General features: G+C 45.9%; 1 long non-coding RNA gene across 1 annotated transcript; it reads right to left on the bottom strand.

Moving 5' to 3' along the window:
* Positions 1-1,309: 1,309 nt before the first annotated feature.
* On the bottom strand, positions 1,310-2,013 carry LOC130609105 (uncharacterized). Its single transcript, XR_008974717.1, has 2 exons — positions 1,849-2,013; positions 1,310-1,536 (listed from the first exon to the last, which is right to left on the bottom strand). It is a non-coding gene; the product is annotated as an uncharacterized LOC130609105 (long non-coding RNA).
* Between the last annotated feature and the right edge of the window lie 6,754 nt (positions 2,014-8,767).

Genomic DNA, 8,767 nt, shown 5'->3' with positions numbered 1-8,767 from the left:
AGATAGAGCTTCCAGCAAGCTGGCCCTGAAACCACCCTGTCCTCCAGGTTCAGCTGTGTTCCAAGGCCTCCCTGATACAGCCCAGCTGGGTAACCTTGCCTCTGAGAACCGAGAAGACTGCCAGCTTGTGAGAAAGAGCACAGAGCCCTGCAAGATAACAAAGGTAAAACCGAGGACAGAGGTAGGATTGTCATAGATCTGATAGGTAGCAGCTCCAAGGTGCAAGAGGAAAAACCTCAACATGGGAAGGCAGAAAAGCCTGAAGGGGTGACTACGCAACCCCAGACAGATGATGGCATCTCAGCAGCATGGATATTCCATTCCAGCAAGCAGCTGAGGCTAACCCTCCTGCCTGATGAGCACCCATCAGCACAGCAAAGACACTTTGGGTGTCTTTCTCAGTGGTCAGCACAGCCTTGTAGCTCACTAGTCCTCAACTGTGCTGTATCCTGCTCACAGTCTCTGTTCATGATAAAAGATGCTGGTCGATGAGAAAATGAACATGAGCCGGCTTCAGTGTGCCCTCGCAGCCCAGAAAGCCAACCATATCCTGGGCCGCATCAAAAGGAGCGTGGGCAGCAGGTCGAAGGAGGGAGGTGATCCTGCCCCTCTGCTCTGCTCTTGTGAGACCTCACTTGGAGTATTGTGTGCAGTTCTGGTGTACTCAGCATAAAAAGGACACGGAACTGTTGGAACAAGTCCAGAGAAGGGCCACGAGGATGATCAGGGGACTGGAGCACCTCCTGTGTGAAGACAGGCTGAGAAAGTTGGGGCTGTTCAGCCTGGAGAAGAGAAGGCTGCGTGGAGACCTCATAGCAGCCTTCCAGTATCTGAAGGGTGCCTATAGGGATGCTGGAGAGGGACTCTTCATTAGGGACTGTAGTGATAGGACAGGGGGTAACGGGTTAAAACTTAAACAGCGGAAGTTTAGATTGGATATAAGGAGGAAATTCTTTCCTGTTAGGGTGGTGAGGGCCTGGAATGGGTTGCCCAGGGAGGTTGTGAATGCTCCATCCCTGGCAGTGTTCAAGGCCAGGGTGGTTGAAGCCTTGGGTGAGATGATTTAGTGTGAGGTGTCCCTGCCCATGGCAGGGGGGTTGGAACTAGGTGATCTTAAGTTCCCTTCCAACCCTAACTATTCTATGATTCTATGTCCCAAAAGAACTCAAAGGAGAGAGGGAGAGTTACAAACTACTGAGACACTTGTATGTTTTACATTTTTCATGGTACCTGGGTTTTTAGGTTTTGTGGGTTTGGGTTTTCTTGTTGGTTTTTTGTTTGGGGTTTGTGTTTATTTGTTGGTTTGGGGTTTTTAATCCATGTCCCCAAGACTGCCAACAAGAAAAGCCAGTCTGAAGTTCAGAAACGTGCGAAAGGAGGAATATTGGAAATGCAAATTAAAAGAGCCAAGGGGAAGAGAGTAGGACATGTTCCAAAAAGCTGCTCTGCCTCTCAAGGCCGTGATGACAGGGAAGGGAAAGTCAGATCTGGGCCAAGTGTTGAGGCAACATTCTCATTAGGAAGAAATTCAGGGAGCTGAAGAAAGGGAGAGAGGACAGCAAAAGGTCGATTTTAACTTGGGAAGGGGGACAGCTTGGTCCTCATAGCACAGCACCCTGTCTTCCTCACTCATACAGGAGGTGCCATCCTGTAATGGCAGCTGAGTTACAGATTTAAGAATGCTTCCAATTTGGAGAACAATACACACACCAGCCCCATAAGGATCTGCTTCTTCAGTAGTTAATCCTACTTCTTTTCTTTCCCCCTTCAAGCTGTTCCAAAACAGAAACAATTTGAGCATGGTGTCACTCAGATACAATAAAAGCACAGCAATTGCAGCATACAAACCATTGCCTTCTTCTAGGGGAGCAGATTATTAAAACACAGAAGCTGGCAAGCTCTGGAGCATCCTTCACACATTGTGTGGGGAGGCACTCCTCTGAGGTGGGACTGCCAAAAGGGCCAGGGCAAGGATCAGAGAATGACTTCTGCTGTTGGGAGTCTCCAGCAGCAAAAAACCATCCATCTTCTCCTAGGCAGCACAGTGCCATGGAACCAATGGCTCCACTAGTGCTCTTTTAACTCTCCCTGTTCTATTCTACCACAACCCGCTGTGCCTGGATAGCTGAGCACAGGAGCTTTTCCTGGCCTTGCAGGACACCCAGAGACGCAGTGGAGCTCTTGCTTTGGAGTCGTGCTATCCCTTTGGTTTGCTGCTCTGCATGATACAAAGCTTATGCCCACAGAGTATGGTAGTTCTGCAGACCAGATATCTTTAGTGCTGTTGACAATCATAAACACATGGCTTTCTGTAAGATGAGCAGTGAGCAAGGATGGAGGTATACTCTCTCTTCTCCCCCCTTAGCTCTACCTTGGCTTTACTGAATGACTGATAGTGCAGAGGTGGGGCAGTGCCTAGAGCTTTGATCAAAACTATACAATAGCCAAGCAGTTTCTGTCCCAAAGAGTAAACAGAAAAGAGGCACATGAAAACAGGGAATTTTGCCTGCACTCAACTCAGAAAGTGCACTTCTTCAGCTAAGACTGATGCAGATGATGGTTCAAATGACACCAGCAATCTGTGGCAGTGGTAGGACCAGGACTTGGGTCTCACAAACCCCAGTCAAATGTCTAAGAAACTATAAAAAGAATAATAAAAGAAATAAAAATCAATCACCCTTCCAGTCTACATGAGGACACAGTTGCAGTGACAGAGCCTTAGATGACTGCTCGTTAAGGCCCATTACACATCTTTCCTATGACTCAACTACTAAAAGCATCTAAATTGCAGCGTTTAACACTGCAGATGCTGACTCAGGCCGCAGGGCTTTTCCCTTTGGCTGGGCTCCTTACCAGTTTCTCCAATCCAATGTACCATGTGGAATCACAAACAGATGAACTGGCACAAGTGAGGAGGAAAAAGAGGTGGAGGAGAACAGCAGCATTTGAACTCAGCATTGCAAAAGCCTTTCCCATGGTGAAATGACAGCCTCGCCAATTGCTGGCAGGGCAGCCAGGGTACTTTGTGTATTTGATGTTGCGCAAGTATCCATTGAGAATCTGTGGAAGAAAGCCTTTTTCCCAGGAAGGCCTTTTATTTATTTATTTTCCTTCCCAAACGTAGGGAAATGTAGGAAGCAGAGCCTGCTGAAGTCTGGATTGCTGTTCTCTCCCTGAAACAACTGATTAAATAAGAAGTAGAGGTGTTGGTCAGTAAGAAGCTCACCATGACCCAGCAGTGTGCACCTGAGCACAGAAACCGACCATGTCCTGGGCTGCATCACCAACAGTGTGACCAGCAGGTTAAGGGAGGGGATTCTTCCCCTCTGCTCCACTCTGGTAAGACCCCTCCCTGCAGTCCTGTGTCCAGCTCTGGAGGCCCCAGCATAAGAAGGATGTGGAGCTGCTGGACTGACTCCAGAGAAGGCCACTAGGATGCTCTGAGGGCTGCAGCACCTCTGCTATGGAACCAGGCTGAGAGAGCTGGGCTTGTTCAGCCTGGAGAAGAGAACGCTCCGCGGAGACCTTAGAGCAGCTTCCAGTGCATAAAGGGACCAAAAAAATGCAGGAGAGGGGCTTTTGACAAGGGCCTGCAGGGACAGGACAATGGGGAATGGCTTTAACCTGACAGAGGGGAGACTAGGATGAGCTTTTAGGCAGAAGTTCTTCCCTGTGAGGGTGGTGAGGCCCTGGCACAGGGTGCCCAGAGAAGCTGCGGCTGCCCCATCCCTGGCAGTGTTCAAGGCCAGGTTGGACGGGGCTTGGAGAAACCTGGTCTAGTGGAAGGTGTCCCTGCCCATGGCAGGGGCTGGAAGTAGGTAAGCTTTAAAGTCCCTTCAAATGCAAACCATTCTGTGATTCTGTGCATTCTACCACAGTAAGTCAAGCAGTCCATTCAATGGACATTTTTCTTACAGCATCCCACATTTGCAGAGATCTCCTGCACACTGCACAGCAACAGAAAAACATTTAGCATTTGCAGCGGAGTGCTATGACAGCACAGCTATGACCCACAATGCTCAATATCTGGTAAAAGGTAAACAGCAGTATGAAAGAACTTCAACTCCTTTTGTGTAAACAAGAACAGAAGTACGTTCTGCCTAAAAACCAGCAGAAGCAAACACTGAATTTATGCAACCAACCCAGTGAATTCACAACAACTTTGTGTCTTTTTGTTCCCCCTAATTGTTTTATCCCAAGCAAGTTTTGCTTACTAGATTAGCAGCCAAAAATTGTCCAAACCCCCCAATATTTACAGCAGAAAGAAGTTTCCTTCTCTTCTGTGCAGGCTGTCTGCCAGTACTTTAAGATACTGAGGGAGCAGATTTTGAGCTTTAAGCGTAAGCCCCTCAGTTAGCAGGACCTGCAGCATCAGATAAAGTAATCTAAAGCCATCAGCAACACTCTTGCAACAGCGCATCAAAAGATCAGCATCTCAAGCTCTAACACACAAATGCCACAGGCTTGTCTTGACATTTACACAGCAGGAGAAACTGTGAGCAACCCAACATAGTCTGGCATCCTTGAGTTACGTTTAATGCACAACAGTAGTTTATTCTTACTGTTTACTTTCCTGCTTGGGTGAACAATTGGCAGCATGGAAGAGAGCCCTACAGCAGCATTAAGCAAAAACACCTGGGTTTTCAGTGGCCTCAGTCTGCTGAGTTTTAGCTTCCTCCAGATGTACTTGTGCCACAGCACGTACAAGATACTGTGATTTAGATGCTGCAAAGTCACCACCAGCCACAAGAACCCAGCACTTCACAAAATGAGCTCATGGACATTTCATCCACATGAAATGCGGACATGTGGGCATGGGTTCCCTGCCAGGCTGCTTTGTAGGAAGGTAATTATGTCCCTTACCCTGTAAAGCCTTGTCAAAGGTGGCAAACAAGTTACAAAGGGGGAAGATGGGGCAGAGCCAGTGCCAGACGACATAAGAAAGAAAGGCTTGGAAAGCCAGGCTACAGCTCAAGTCAGTCACCGACCGGTCACCAAGCAGAGTCTGCCTCTGTCTTCCCCACTCCTTCCCATCAGGTGTTTCCACACATTGAATCAAAACATGGTGTTTTACAGGCAGATAATATGGGCTGAATAAATCCATCACAGCTGCCCTGAGCCGCCTGTTTACACATACAAGCTCTCAAAGCCACTGTGTTTTCATGAGTGTCATCTCAATTGTAGTCTGAGTCCAGCACATGGCTTTACATCCTTTTAAATATTCCAGAGCCTTTCTGTATTTGTTTTTAAACTGTTGGACTAGGGATGCCTTCTGACCCATGCTCAAATAAAAACATAAGAAGGAATGTTAAATTGAAAGAAATATCAACATGTGGGTCCATGACTTTCTTTCTTCTAAAAAGCACAATTACACGAAATCAGGCTGCTCTTAATAGTAGATAAAAATGTTTTAAAATAAACCCACTGTTTCAGCATGGACTTTTGCAAGCACTTTGCTGAAGTAGGGACTGAAATCAATCTTTTTACATCTAAACTTTCAGTATCCCTCACTGTGTTATTATAGAGGACTGCACATGTGCAGGGCAGCGCAGACGCACACATTTCCATCTGCTGAAATACCAAAACCCACAAGAATTCTTCACCTTCCAGAGGAGCTGCAGAGACCAAGAATGATGCCACAGGCAAACAGACAGCCCAGAGGTACACAGCCCCTGAGTCACCAGCCAGGAGAGATCCAGGAGATTCCACAGTTCACAGCCTCTGCTTCCCAAGAGCTGTTTGTCCTTTTTTTCACTCCTTCGCCTAGCAATTACACTAAAGCACCCCACCTCCCTTAAAAAAGCCATCGATAACCATGACCCCCTGCCTGCTGATGGACTTCTTGCAAAGTTTTGCTTCATTCCGAACCGCTCTCCCGTTGAAAACATCATCCTACCTCCCTTTAGAGAGTTCAATACAAGCATAAAGTCTTAGCTAATTGTTGATCCATCATGTGCATAGCTGGTGTCAAAGGACCAAATTCCTGTGAGCAGAGCTCTGCAAGCCGTGCAAAGCCTCAGGGTCTCAACCTTCTTCTTTCCATGCAGCCCTGCAGTACAAACCCCTCTTCTACCATCACGGCATAGGTTCAGCTGTAAAAGAGCACATCAGCTGAAAAGATGCCAAGTTTCAGGCAGAGCTTACATCCAAGTCACACACACATCCCTCCAATAGAAAGGAAAGGCAGTACTAATAAAGAAGATTCAGCACTGTAATTAAAGAGTTTTTTAGTCTTCAAGGTTTTAATTTGAACAGACATTTCTACTGTGTTCTCAAGATATCTACAGCAAACTTTACATCACTTTGTATCTGTTTTTCTGCCCCAATTTCAATCATGGTAGTTTTTTTCTCATATTTGTGATTCTTTTTGCAATATGTTCCACACCACAGCAGCTGGGACTCTGCACACATACAGCATACATCTAATAATAGCACGCAACTCCCAGCCCTGTTACTTATTTCATGTAAAATGATATCAAGACTGATGCAGCAGCCAAGTCCAATTAGCAATTCCAGATGTCTGGACAGAAGTGCACTCACCACTGAAGTTTGTAGCAGTTAACAGATACATAGCACACATCACACAGTGCTATTCAGTGTCACACAGTTACAAAAAAAAGGGAGTGCTAGCAGAGATGTTTTCCCCTCATACAGGAACCTGTACATGGCAGCACTTCCCAAGGCTCTAGCAAAGCATACATTAGACGCCAATATGCTGTACAGTGCAATTTAAGTTATATCATATGCAACATGGACAATAGTGCACTTAAACCAGTCGCCACATTCAAGAGTTAGATCAATACAATCAAAATATTGAAGGTACATATTCCCTTATTAACACTGTGCAAGTTAGCTCCTTTTCCCTTTTACTTTTAATTTTGGTAAATGGCAGAGTGTCCACATTGATTTACCCCAGAATTTGGGGAAGGGGGCCCTCAGTGTCCAGCTTATTACACAGACAGCTATGTGCAAAAGAGCAGAAGCAGGGCTGTTAGCAAGAGTGTAAGGCAGTGTCAGGCTGCAGAGCCACAGTGCTTACGGCTCAGGAAGATGAGGTGACCTGCAAACAAGGTGTCAGTGACTTCAGGGGGCAGAGTTCAGATACGGCCCTCCAAGAGGAAGCAAGCTGATCATCAACATTAAATACGTGAATAAATGTGGTGGACACACGGGTAAGCAAAGCTCTGAAGTGCTCCACTGTGTATTACACCAGTAGCCACCAGACTGGAGCCTAGAAAGCACTGGGAACAAAAAGGTTAAAAGAGAACATGCAAGTAGCCTGGTACAAGAGGTCTGTGAACTGTCTTCTCCCAGTACCACCTGCAAGGGCCCACACATCATGTGCAATACCTTGCAGGACTGCTCCAGGTAACACCTCAGGAAGGTGGTGACCTGCAGGTTAATTCAAGCCTCCAGCTCCTGCTGTTTGCAGTGCCTACAAGCACTACACTGCTGTTTGCAGTGCCAACACAGCAGAGGGAAGAAACTGCTGTGGCTGCTCAGACCGACACCAGCATTTTCACATGGAGGCTGTGAATCACATTAAGCTGAGGCAAGCACACAGCACTGGGGTGTGGATTCAGTCCTGATACACCCGTCGAGGATGAAATGCCAGCTCAGAGAGAATTTGCTGCCTTTTGTTAGCTGTCACAGCTGGTTACCCAATTTCCTCAGATGCCTGCAGTTTGCATGAGAGACTAGAGCAGCCAGGCAATTAGATCAAAAAAAACCCTCTTTGCTTCCCTATTATTTAGCTCAATACATAATTACTATGTTAGGAAATTGCATAACCTTTAAGTGTGCTTCATGTATAGCCTATTATGGGGAAAATAACGCCTTCTGAATCCTTCCCATCTGGTTAGTGAGAATGCATTTCACATGTACAGGAACAGTAGAAATCCTGAATTGGATATGGATACAGCACCCAGGCAGGTGCAGATCCCACAGACATAATTTTAAAGGGTGAGAAATAACTTTAGGGGCTTACATTTGAATTATACCCAGAAGAGGCAGCTCCAGAAGACAGCGTCTGGAGGAAAGCATGGCCAACTTGTGCCTCCCCTGTTACGCAGTACAGATGCCCTGGGAAGCGTTCCCTATGTGCAGACTGCGTTTAGTGAGCAAGACTGTCACTCTTCAAAACTAAACAGAAATAGGTATTATAAGTAGTGGAATTACCCTTTTGCCTTAAGTGAACATCAGTTTAAAAGGGATCTTTTTATTTTTTAAGCCAGATGACTTTAGGCCTAGGTTTAGGTCAGTTGAGAAGAAAACAAGAAATAAGGACTGAAGCAAAAGGCATTAACGCAGCACTTATACATAGCTTCTTGGTTATAGAACTTGTCTTGGAATATATTTAGTGGTTACATGATTCTTGCAATTACTCTCCAGATACTTCTATGACAGCTAAAGATGCTGCATTCTCACATATATCTATCTTTATATGAAGTGGCTTTTAAATAAAAGGCAGCTTCATTCCAAAAGGAGATTAAACTGTCACAGAAGCTCGTTTCCAAAGAGATCAATGCTGACCTGATGCAGCTCCATTCATTTCAGTAGAACAGGCTAACAGCAAGTGCCCTTTTAGACAGTCCCATGTGCACTTTCGTTAATTCAAGTCTTCTCAGTCATGTACAGCTACCAATGGAATCAAGCTGAACAAAAGCCTAGGTGAGTTAATATTTCAGACCCACTCTTATCTGTATTATTTTCTTAAGAGAAAAAACTCTCTAGCAAAACCTCTGATTTTATAAAAGCAGACTTCAGT

The sequence above is a fragment of the Pezoporus wallicus genome, unplaced genomic scaffold (assembly GCF_028554395.1).
Source record: "Pezoporus wallicus isolate ANWC-B61680 ecotype Strahan unplaced genomic scaffold, APGP_CSIRO_Pwel_v1 contig_6464, whole genome shotgun sequence".
NCBI classification, from domain to species: Eukaryota; Metazoa; Chordata; class Aves; order Psittaciformes; family Psittacidae; genus Pezoporus; species Pezoporus wallicus.
This window is presented reverse-complemented; position numbering and strand designations above follow the sequence as displayed.